The sequence below is a fragment of the Lithobates pipiens genome, unplaced genomic scaffold, assembly GCF_037356315.1.
Source record: "Lithobates pipiens isolate NorthernLeopardFrog02 unplaced genomic scaffold, aLitPip1_a1.2 Scaffold_10, whole genome shotgun sequence".
In the NCBI taxonomy this organism is placed as follows: Eukaryota; Metazoa; Chordata; class Amphibia; order Anura; family Ranidae; genus Lithobates; species Lithobates pipiens.
Window position 1 is genome coordinate 101,059,667 of NW_027507686.1, and position 13,104 is coordinate 101,072,770.

The window sequence follows — 13,104 nt, forward strand, 5'->3', positions numbered from 1 at the left end:
ATTCCACATGACCAACTGCACTTGGTGAGCTCTTCCTCCATCGGCCATATTACTTGGTCCGACCACGCTCCTGTAGCCCTTACCTACACCCTCTCTAGGAACCCCTCACCTAGGTCTCTATTCTGGCACCTTAATGAGAGCCTCCTCCAGATACCGGAAGTTTTAGCAGATGTGACCAGGGAATTGGACCTTTATTTCCAAGAAAACTAAACGCAGGACTGCGACCCGGGGATAATTTGGGAGGCTCACAAGTCAGTACTCCGCAGGGTACTTATCAGGCACGGGGCGCGCATCAAACGAATATGGAAGGAACAGCTTGCTAATCTGTTTCGTGAACTTGTCTCTGTGGAAGCGAAACATAAACATGCCCCCTCACGGACCTTAGAGATTGAATTGGGGACACTCCGTACCCAGATTAATGACCTACTCCATTATAAAGCGAAAGCGGCACTCCAGTTTTATCGTAAACTGACGTAGGAGTCAGGAGACAAATGCAGAAAAATCTTAGCTAGGTTGGTAAAGGAGTTGAAATCTGCCTCTTACATACCACAGTCGATAGATGAGAATGGCCAGAGGGCCTCTACCCCAACCCAAATAGCTGAAGTCTTTGAAAAATTTTACTCTGATCTCTACAACCTGCCCGATTCAGGGTCCGGTCAGGACAATATAGACAGATATGTAACCGGTTCTGGTCTACCAAACCTCTCATCGGAATCACGGGAGTACTTGGAGGACCCGATCACACTGGAAGAAGTCCAGACGGCCGTGGGACCTCCGAAGGTGGGTAAGGCTCCGGGCCCTGACGGATATACCGCACAATACTATAAGACCTTTATCCCTATTCTCGGCCCACGCTTGGTGAATTTATTTAATACTCTGAGCTCGAATGGGGATTTTCCTGAGGATACCCTTAGAGCCCACATCTCGTTGATACCTAAGAAGGGCAAAGACCCGGGCCTATGTGGGAGCTACAGACCCATTTTCCTCCTAAATTCGGTCCTAAAACTATTCTCTAAAATCCTTGCCACGCGATTGGCACAGCACTTGCAGTCCCTTATACATATTGACCAGTTAGGTTTTATTCCCACCAGGGAAGATAGGGACAACACCATTAAGGTACTTACCCTGGTCCATAAAGCAAAGTCATTTGGGACCCCTTGTCTTTTCGTGAGTACTGATGCCGAGAAGGCTTTTGATCGGGTGAAATGGACATTCATGTTCTCTGTCCTTCGCAATATAGGTCTGAGTGAACAGATGCTGGCATGGATAAGTAAGATATACTCACGCCCTTCAGCTCAAGTCAAAGCGAATGGGGTGCTCTCATCTCCCCTTGACATCGGGAATGGGACCAGACAGGGTTGCCCCCTGTCGCCACTATTATTCGCACTGTCGCATCAAACACGGAAGGAACAGCTCTCTAATCTGTTTCGTGAACTTGCCTCTGTGGAAGCGAAACATAAACATGCCCCCTCACGGACCTTAGAGATTGAATTGGGGACACTTCGTACCCAGATTGCTGACCTACTCCATTATAAATCGAAAGCAGCACTCCAGTTTTGTCGTAAACTGACGTAGGAGTCAGGGGACAAATGCAGAAAAATCTTAGCCAGGTCGGTAAAGGAGTTGAAATCTGCCTCTTACATACCACAGTTGATAGATGAGAATGGCCAGAGGGCGTCTACCCCAACCCAAATAGCCGAAGTCTTTGAAAAATGTTTACTCTGATCTCTACAACCTGCCCGATTCAGGGTCTGGACAGGATAATATAGACAGATATGTAACTGGTTCTGGTCTACCAACCCTCTCATCGGAATCACGGGAGTACTTGGAGGACCCAATCACACTGGAAGAAGTCCAGACGGCCGTGGGACCTCCGAAGGTGGGTAAGGCTCCGGGCCCTGACGGATATACCGCACAATATTCTCTGAGCTCGAATGGGGATTTTCCTGAGGATACCCTTAGAGCCCACATCTCGTTGATACCTAAGGAGGGCAAAGACCCAGGCCTATGTGGGAGCTACAGACCCATTTCCCTCCTAAATTCGGTCCTAAAACTATTCTCTAAAATCCTCGCCACGTGATTGGCACATCACTTGCAGTCCCTTATACATATTGACCAGTTAGGTTTTATTCCCATCAGGGAAGATAGGGACAACACCATTAAGGTGCTTACCCTGATCCATAAAGCAAAGTCATCTGGGACCCCTTGTCTTTTCGTGAGTACTGTTGCCGAGAAGGCTTTTGATCAGGTCAAATGGACATTCATGTTCTCGGTCCTTCGCCATATAGGTCTGAGTGAACGGATGCTGGCATGGATAAGTAAGATATACTCACGCCCTTCAGCTCAAGTCAAAGCGAATGGGGTGCTCTCATCTCCCCTTGACATCGGGAATGGGACCAGACAGGGTTGCCCCCTGTCGCCCCTGTCATTGGAACCCTTTCTCTCCACAATTCGACAAAACTCAGACAGAACGGGACTCCAAATGGGTACTATTGAGTGCAAGATATCTGCCTACGCGGATGACATGCTGTTCTCGCTGACGAATCCCAGAGTTTCCTTGCCAAATCTCCTTCGGGAATTCCAGATATACGGGATACTTCTTGAGATCAGAGGCCATGGGGGTTGCAGTCCCCCCGCAAACGTTAATAGACTTGCAGTCCAATTTTCGATTTAAATGGACCCATACAGCCCTTAAGTACTTAGGTACTTACATTCCACCGGACATCGCGCGTTTGTTTATGTTGAACTTCCCCCCACCCCTTGTCACTAAGATCCACAGTTTAGTTCATGGGTGGCATTCTGGCCTCCATTCCTGGTTCAGGAGATGCAATCTCATTAAAATGAACATACTCCCTAAATTTACCCATCTTTTCCAAGCTCTCCCGATCCAGATTCCAGTCCCGTTTTTTAAGCAAGCTCAATCCTTGCTCACTCAATTTAACTGGGCCCACAAAAATCCCAGACTTAAGCGGTCACAGCTGACATTGTCTAAACAACAGGGAGGGTTGGTTCTCCCTGACTTGCGACGCTACTACCTGGCTTCCCATCTGGGGTGTGTATTGGACTGGAATCGAAACAAACTTTCTAAGCTCACTCCCGAATTCCGCCAAGAAGCGCCATGTGGTGCTATAAGGATTTACCCACAGAATTGACGTCACATCACACTATAGGGGCTTAGTTGAAAGTCAGTCACCTGATTGCTACCCAAAACACACTCACGTCTTTGACTTCCCCCCTATTCCCTATACGTGGCCATCCAACCTTTGAACTGGGGACCCACTTAGAAATTCCAACCTAGACAATGCGTCTAAATTCGTCATTGATGGAAAATGGCCTTCTTTCTCAACCCTAACAGATCCGACAGGGCTTTTCCAACTGCCTTTTTGGAGAGCGGCGCAACGACATCATTTTCTCCATTCCATCCCCAATCCTAAAAACGTTCGCTCGCCCTCAGACGGAGTTTGAGACTCTATGCAGAAGCGAAGGCCCTTTGGCCCACATTCTCTCTCAAACAGATTACCCACACTTAACCTGTCTGTCCAACTGGGAAAAGGACATTAATTGCTCGTTTTCCCCAGCACAGAGACAACGCATTATCACTTTGGCTCTCAAAACCTCGCTGTGCACGAAGATACAGGAGACAAATTTTAAACTTCTCACCAGGTGGTATTTGACACCATCAAAGCTGCATAAATGTTTCCCCTCTTCCTCGAACATATGCTGGAGGTGTGGAGAAGAAGAGGGCACGTTGCTCCACATTTTTTGGTCCTGCCCCAGCTTGGTGGACTTCTGGACAGAGATCCGATGCATAACACAAAAATGTACAGACTTCTCCATCCAGGAAGAGGCTGCATTCTTTCTCTTGCACCATTCCCATTAAGAAGTACAAAAAAATAAATTTTACGGCATGTGATAAATGCGGCGAAATCCTGCATCCCTCTCTTTTATTTAAATTAATTTCTCTTTATTTATTTTTCATTTCATCATATCAAAATAAATATACTTTTCAGAAATTACATATTATAAAAGAAAAAGAAACATAATGCAATGGAATTTACTAGCCAATAGATCCATCCCCTTATCTCCCCACACCCCCTCCCCCCCTCCCCAATCCCCCCCCCCCCATCAGCCACCGCCACAGTCTCTATAATCATCATTATTTCAAGACAGTTATTAAAGGGTATTATAACCTATCTTATACTTAACCACATCTAATATAACTAATCAAGTGGATGCTCCATTTCCTTCCACCAAGAGGCCCATATTTTCTCGAACCCTTTAAGATTTCCCCTACGTATATATACCGTCCTTTCCTTCCACACCAGGTCATTAATGACTTGGGTCCATTCCCTCAAGAGAGGTGCTCCCGCTGCCTGCCATTTCTGTGCTATCAGTTTCCGTGCTTGAAACAGGCACCGTATAACTGCAGTTATTGTATTCCACCCTTCCCCTGGGACTCTCCTATAATCCAGTATACAAGTTCCTGGATCCAGGTCCAGCCTTGTCCCAAAGATCCTGTTCATGGTTTCCACTATTTCTTCCCAATACCAGAACAGCTTTGGACATCTCCACATCATGTGTATGAGGTCCCCAAAGCCCCTACATCTGGGGCAGTTAGCGTCCGTCCTCTTTCCAAACGTGAGCAGCCTCTTGGGGGTAAAATAGGCTCGGTGTATCAACATCAAGCGCAATATTCTTTGTGATGGGGAAACCGAGGTCAGTGGTCCTAGTTCCGGGGTTCTCCTCCACTGTTCCTCTGTGATTGCTCCTATATCCACCTCCCATTTCTCCTTTTGCTTAACCAGGTCAAGTTCCTTATTGGGGCCTTTGCATAATAATTCATACATGATAGATATAAACCCCCTGGATTTATCTATCTTATGTATCTTCTGTGACAGAGAGGTCTTATCCAGCTCGGGCATCTGGGAACCAAACTGTGCTTCCAAAGCATGCCGTAGCTGTAAGTATCGGAAAAATGTCTGCTGTGGTATGTTATATTCCTTTTTTAAATCCGTGAATGATTTCAGGATTCCATCCTCATATACTTGACCCAGTCTTATTATCCCCTTTTCCTCCCATGTGTTGATTTTCCCTATTAATAATACCTCCTGCAAGTTCTTGTTGTCCCATAGGGGCGTATATTCTGACCATTCCATACTCCCCGTCAGTTTTTTTTGCAGTTATCCATATTTTACTCATCATTACTATTGTGGGGTCCTTACGTTTAAAAGAGCTTGCCTCTAAAGCATCAGTCAGTATTTCATGTGGAGCCTCTATCAACCTCCCGCTGCTATTTAGGTTACCCACTTCCTCCAGATCACTATCCACCATATGTTGCAGCTGTGCTGCTAGGTAATAATTCCTAGGGCAAGGTACCATTCCCCCTCTGTCCGTTGGTAACTGCAGCGCCTGGAGCCGGATTCTCGCCTGTCTCTTTTTCCAAATCAGCTCCCGAAAGAGGGTTTTAAATTTTCTAAACCACCTCTTGCATATCCAGACTGGTGCGTGATGTAGAGCGTATAACAATTGTGGTAGCCATATCATCTTAATCAGGCTGCAGCGGCCTGCCACCGACAAAGGGAGCCGACTCCAGGCGTCGCAGTTCCGCTTAAATTTACTTAACAACGGATTTATATTTTTGTCCATATATTGGCCAACATTTGTTGTCAAATATATACCTAGGTATTTCAATGCCCCTACCACCTCCATTTGTGGTATCCCCAGTGCAATCACAGCACTCGGGCTGTCAATTTGGAGCAACTCTGATTTCCCCCAATTTATTAACAAACCCGTGAATCCTCCAAAGTTTTCGACCAATTTGATTACCTTCTTAAGGGATTGGCCAGTATCTCCTAAAAAAAGGAGGACATCGTCTGCGTATAAAGCGATTCTCTCCTCCCTGCCCCCTTCTCTTTGGAACCCAGCTATCTCAGAATGTGTCCTAACGGCAATTGCCAACGGCTCCATCGCCATAGCAAAAAGCAACGGGGAGAGTGGGCACCCCCTCTGTCCGTTGGTAACTGCAGCGCCTGGAGCCGGATTCTCGCCTGTCTCTTTTTCCAAATCAGCTCCCGAAAGAGGGTTTTAAATTTTCTAAACCACCTCTTGCATATCCAGACTGGTGCGTGATGTAGAGCGTATAACAATTGTGGTAGCCATATCATCTTAATCAGGCTGCAGCGGCCTGCCACCGACAAAGGGAGCCGACTCCAGGCGTCGCAGTTCCGCTTAAATTTACTTAACAACAGATTTATATTTTTGTCCATATATTGGCCAACATTTGTTGTCAAATATATACCTAGGTATTTCAATGCCCCTACCACCTCCATTTGTGGTATCCCCAGTGCAATCACAGCACTCGGGCTGTCAATTTGGAGCAACTCTGATTTCCCCCAATTTATTAACAAACCCGTGAATCCTCCAAAGTTTTCTACCAATTTGATTACCTTCTTAAGGGATTGGCCAGTATCTCCTAAAAAAAGGAGGACATCGTCCGCGTATAAAGTGATTCTCTCCTCCCTGCCCCCTTCTCTTTGGAACCCAGCTATCTCAGAATGTGTCCTAACGGCAATTGCCAACGGCTCCATCGCCATAGCAAAAAGCAACGGGGAGAGTGGGCACCCCCTCTGTCCGTTGGTAACTGCAGCGCCTGGAGCCGGATTCTCGCCTGTCTCTTTTTCCAAATCAGCTCCCGAAAGAGGGTTTTAAATTTTCTAAACCACCTCTTGCATATCCAGACTGGTGCGTGATGTAGAGCGTATAACAATTGTGGTAGCCATATCATCTTAATCAGGCTGCAGCGGCCTGCCACCGACAAAGGGAGCCGACTCCAGGCGTCGCAGTTCCGCTTAAATTTACTTAACAACAGATTTATATTTTTGTCCATATATTGGCCAACATTTGTTGTCAAATATATACCTAGGTATTTCAATGCCCCTACCACCTCCATTTGTGGTATCCCCAGTGCAATCACAGCACTCGGGCTGTCAATTTGGAGCAACTCTGATTTCCCCCAATTTATTAACAAACCCGTGAATCCTCCAAAGTTTTCGACCAATTTGATTACCTTCTTAAGGGATTGGCCAGTATCTCCTAAAAAAAGGAGGACATCGTCCGCGTATAAAGCGATTCTTTCCTCCCTGCCCCCTTCTCTTTGGAACCCAGCTATCTCAGAATGTGTCCTAACGGCAATTGCCAACGGCTCCATCGCCATAGCAAAAAGCAACGGGGAGAGTGGGCATCCCTGTCGTGTACCTCTACTCATTTCTATTTTTTCAGACTGATCCCTATTAATTCTTATTTTTGCACTTGGTGCACTGTACATCATTTTAATCCATCCGATGAATGTGGGTCCGAAACCATACCCCTCCAGGACACGCCATAAGTACCTCCACTCTAGACTGTCAAAGGCCTTGGTCATGTCCAAAGATAGGATGGCTCTCGACCCCACATTACCGCCGGTGTTTGTATATTCAAAAATGCCCTTGTTATGTTCATACTAGTTGATCTTCCCGTTATAAATCCTGTCTGATCAGGGTGTATGAGCCTCTTAATGATTTTACTTAACCTATTTGAAAGTACCTTAGCCAATATTTTAATGTCAGAGCATAAGAGCGATATTGGCCTGTACGACGCTACATCCTGGAGGTCCTTCCCTTCTTTAAGTATCACAATAATAATCGCCTCCATCATGGAGGCTGGTAATCTCCCTGCTAGCTTTGCCCCTTTCAAGGTCCTGAGCAGCTCCGACAGTAGGGTCTCACTATATTTCTTGTATATCTCCACCGGGAGTCCATCTGGACCTGGAGATTTTTGGGGGGCCATTCCGGCCACCGCCTGCTGTAACTCACTCAAAGTTATGGGGGCCTCTAGATCCTCTCTCTCCTCTTGTGTGAGAGTTGGAAGCTTCACTTTCTCCAAGAAGGACACCATATCTTCTTCTTTCCTCTGCTACCTTGTTCTATATAGATCTCCGTAGTAGGCCCTGAAAATCTCGACTATTTCCTTCCCGCTGGTGGTAATTACCCCATCCATAGATTTAATCATTGGGATGGTGGAAGGGGGGGAGTTAGCTTTCACTAATCAAGCCAGCATTCTCCCCACCCTCTCTCCCTCCCCAAAGTGACATTGTTTCTGAAACACTCGTTTATTTTCTTCTCTTTTAGTAATTACCGATTTATACCCCTGTTGTTTATTTTCCCAGATTACTTGTTTCTCGTGTGTTGGGTCCTTAATGTAATTAACCTCTGCCTCTATTACTTCCTTCCTGATTCTTTCCTCCCAACTCCTGGATTTTTGTTTAATTTTAACCACCTGTTGAATCAGTACCTCTAACAAATGCTTTTAATGCATCCCAAGTTATGTCAATTGGGGTGGTGTTTGTATTGAACATTATAAACTCTTTTAAATTCTTTAAAACCTCCTCTGTATCCTTAATTAGCTCGAGCCAGAATGGACTAATTCTCCAACCCCCCAGCATCTTTTCCCTTCTCCCTATGCTCACTGATATTATCAAAGGTGAATGGTTCGATAATCCTCTGGGCATATACTCAATCTTTCTCACACTTTGTAATGCTTCTTCGTTGCCTAGGGCCAGGTCTATTCTGGAGAGTGTTGAATACGAACTCGAGAAGCACGAATATTGCTTAACGTCCACATTCCCCACTCTCCACATATCTATTAATCCGACCTCCTTCAAGAATTGACTTAATTTCGTTGTCCCTGTCTCTCGAGTTCTAGTGGGGAATCTATCAATCCGACTATCAAGCACTTCATTAAAATGTCCCAGTATTATGCCTGGTACGTCCTCCTTATCCACCAGAAAATCCATGAGCCTATAAACCACCTCCATTTTAAACGGGGCGGTATATAAACCCCCACCAGAACATATAGTCTTTCCTCCAAAGTACAATACAAAAAAACATAACGACCCAGTTCATCAATACTAGCCTGCCTGCTATAACTGGACTACCCAAGCCTCTGACATTCCATGAGGCCATTTTAAGTATTTCATCCTGCATTACTCAACCATAGCAGAATAGTAAAATCTGTGAGAAAAAACAAAAGTGCAAATACATAAAATTCAAATGAAGAACCCTTATAATTTTTCATTCCACTCGTACACAATGCGCATCCATTTAAAGTGCGAATTCTTACCAAGTGCATTATCATTATTTTAATAAGTTCCATAACTTCCCTTTGAGTCAATATTTGTGTATAAACTATATTGAATTCAGCTTTAACCCTCTTGTGATTTTCCAAACACAGTGTTTCTTGAACCTTCCCCCCCCTCCCCTCTCCCCCGTCCCCTCTCCCATCCCTCCCCCCCTACCCTCCACCTACCTAGGTGTTCCCCTAGGGGATTACACGTGACCTTTCCACACTCGTCCCTTCCATCCCACCTCTCCTCCAACTTCCTACTCTCATACCACCTTACTTCCAACAGGGAGTAGATAAAGATAGAAAAGAACAAGAAAAGAAAAAGAAAAAGATAATTATCCCCTTCCCCTATCATGCTTTCTATCCTAAATTCATGTCTCATTTAATCCTCCCCCAGCTCTCACCCCGTGTATTAATATTCCAGACCCCCATCCCCCCCCCCACCCCCCCCACTCCATCCCCCTAGCACGTCTACAACAGCCCCTTATTTGCTTCCAACCATGAGGTTGCTTCCGCTGGAGAGTCAAATAGCTGAGTGCCACCAAGTGCTATTATTCTCAGCCGCGCTGGGTATAAAAGTGCGTATGTAACCTTATGTGTCCGTAAGGTGCGTTTGACTTCCAAAAATTCAGCTCTTCGCCTCTGCAATTCCGGTGAATAATCTGGGTACAGAGAGATCCTTGCTCCATCATATGTAATGTTGCCCATCTCTCTTACCTTACGAATCAAAGTCACCTTGTCATTATAATTAGAGAATTTAAGGATCATTGGTCTGGGGCGACCCCCAGAGGGAGGGGCTTTGAAAGGGACTCGGTGGGCCCGTTCTATTGAGAAAAAAGATGAAAAACTCTCTCTTCCAAACAGTTCAATAAACCAGGATTCTAGAAATGTTATCTGATCAAGACCCTCACATCTCTCGGGTAGTCCCAGCATCCTGATGTTATCCCTGAGAAGCCTGTTTTCTATTTCATCCATTCTGGCATTTTGATTGCACAATTGCTTCCGCATGCTATTGACCTCTTGACGCAATGGATGTAAGTCATCCTCTATTTGGCTCACCCTTGTCTCCAATATTCTTTCCGCTGCTTTCTGCATATCCTGTCTAATCAATAATAGTTCCTCCTGCATGCTTTTAAATTGCCCACACAGTTCTCCCAGCGAAAGTTTGCATGCATTTACAGCTTGTAGGACATCCCTTAATGTGGGATCTTCCTCAGTAGGGGAGCTGCCTCTAGAAATGGTTTCACTCTCACTCTGGGCCACCCCTTGACGCTTACTTGCGTTCCTTTGACCTGGTACAGCAGCAGCAGTTGATCCTGTATGGCCTTGACTCTTTCTTTCCGCCACTCCCCCCTGGTGTGTTTTTACTTGCGACAATTGGGTCTGTTGTAACATCTGTGTCGACTGTTCCCCCCTTGTCGGGGACTGACCTGGGGTGCGAGCATATCTTTCTAACTTTGTTGCAGCTGCTTGTGCTGCCTGAGCATTCTTTTCCTTATAGGAGCGGAGCTGTTGTGCCCCCCCATTCTCCTGTATTACCTGCTCTTCTCCTCGCCGCCTTGACATCTTTCTGCAGGTCACTATAGGATATGCAAGCTCAACAGGGCGGTACAGATATACAGAGCTATTGCTGATGAGCTGAAAGGGAGGGGGACAACAACAAAAAAAGGGGGGGGAGAGGTTCTTATACTGGGTACTGGGTATGTTGAATACAAGTGGATGGATCAGTCAGCTTTCCATCAGTAAAAAACACCCCGCAGGGTTAATGTCCAAGAAATGGAAAAAATGTCTCTTTCCCCCCATAAAAAACGCTGACGTTCCTAAGCTCTTTGTTAAGCTGAGGGAGAGATTCTTAAACTCACAGTCCTCATTCCTGATGCCCCTCTATCAGTATTTAATATCGTGAGTCTATTTATGCCATCTATTCAAAGATTTCTTTCTTCAATATGCTGTTACAGCTCAACATTACACACATAGACTTTATATAGCAGTGCCTGAGGTGAGGGTGAGGGGTGATAGCCATTATTTATAATGCAGCCAAGATAGTGGTTCACCTCACTGCTTCACTCCGACCCCCCCTCCGTCCCGTCTCGTACCTCGTACCTCATGTCGCGTACCTCAAAAGCCTCAAAAGCATCTAGTTCCTTCCAGGCACTGTCCCCCCACGAGGGGTTCTCTTCATCCAGCCTCTCACCTCCAATTCCACCGGAGACACCGCTCAGGATAGTGCTGCAACTCAGCGCCTGTTGCTCGCCCACGCTGGGGCCCGCTGCCACTCAGCTGCCTCCCTCAGCTTCCGTCTGTGCTTCGGCGGGACTTGGCGGTACTCGGCGATTTCCGGAACTTTCCGTCACTCCTCGGGCTTTCTCTGCGCCTCGCCAATCTCCACTCAGCTTTCCCCAGCAAATGTTCGTCAGAGCATAAAGAGACATGGGGTGAAAAGCCTGCCGGCGACCCTCTCACATCTCACACCTCTTCGCTCATGCTCTCACATCTCACATCCGGTCATTCCCCCCTGCATCCCTCTCTATTGGAAAAAATGTTCCCCCCCTTTCATTACTCACTGGCTTAGGAAAAAAAAAAAATGGAGGACTTGATCCTCACATCACAAGGTAAACAAGAATTTTTTAAACAAACCTGGGACATCTGGAATACCTTTATATTCTCGCTGGAAGGATGTCGCCTGCTATCGCCTTAGTGCTCTGAGCTTTACTTGACTGGCCCCTTGGACAGTGGCTGCCATCGTGTCTCGTCCCCTCTGCTCCTTTCTTGATCTTTCACCCCTTCTCTTTTCTGCCTTCCTCCCCTATCTCTCACCCCCTTCACCCCCTCTCTCTTTTGGAAAAAGTGGAAAATTGGGAATGACGGCCCCACACCCCCCTCTGGATGGATTATGCCGGAGCAACCTGGGGTTTGTGTGACCCTGGATCTTGGTACAGTACTTTATCCGTGCCTCAAATCATTGTGATTGATGGAAGGCAGACTCACAGTTGCGAATATACCTGTATCAAGTATTGTTCAGCTGCTTTTTGCTCTGTATTCCTCTGTTCCATTATGTACTCGGGGGACCGTCTTCCCCTATTTGGAGAAAAAATTATATTTGAAAAAAAATAGAAGCCTACGACACCTGGTATTCCCAGGCGGTCTCCCATCCAGGCATTAACCAGGCCCGACCCTGCTTAGCCTTCAAGATCAGACGAGATGGAACAGATTCAGGGTGATGTGGCCGTAGCCAATATTTTCAGGCACTCTCAACTCTCTTGACAAACGCCAAGATGGTCACCTTGGGAACAAGCAGAAAAAAATAGGTCAATGGCAACAACATAAAAAGAAGCCTACGGCATCTGGAAATCCCAGGCGGTCTCCCATCCAGGTACTAAACTGGTCCCAACCCTGCTTAGCCTCTGAGATCAGATGAGATTGGGCTCTTTCAGGGTGATGTGGCCGTAGGAGATTTCTTCAGGCACTCTCAACCCTCTTGACTAATGCCAAGATGGTCACCTTGGGAAACAAACAAAAAAAACAAGTCAACGCCAACAACATAAGAAGAAGTCTACAGACCCTAGTATTCCCAGGTGGTCTCCCATCCAGGTATTAACAAGGCCTGACCCTGTTTAGTCTCTGAGATCAGACGAGATCTGGTGCCTTCAGGGTTATGTGGCCATAGGCGAGCTCTTCAGGCACTCTCAACCCTCTTGACAAACACCAAGATGGTCACCTTGGTAAACAAAAACAAAAAAAGTCAACGCCAACAACATAAAAAGAAGCCTACAGCACCTAGTATTCCCAGGTGGTCTCCAATCCAGGTACTAGCAAGGCCCGACCCTGTTTAGCCTCTGAGATCAGAGGAGATCGTGCGCTTTCAGGCTTATGTGCCCATAGGCAATCTCTTTGGGCACTCTCAACCCTCTTGACAAATGCCAAGATAGTCACCTTGGGAAACAA

At 46.3% G+C, this 13,104-nt stretch overlaps 2 pseudogenes; both read right to left on the reverse strand.

Annotated features, from left to right (window-relative positions):
• Positions 1 to 12,274: 12,274 nt before the first annotated feature.
• Positions 12,275 to 12,393, reverse strand: LOC143948431 (5S ribosomal RNA; annotated as a pseudogene).
• A 98-nt stretch (positions 12,394 to 12,491) lies between these two features.
• LOC143949206 (5S ribosomal RNA) lies at positions 12,492 to 12,611 on the reverse strand (annotated as a pseudogene).
• Between the last annotated feature and the right edge of the window lie 493 nt (positions 12,612 to 13,104).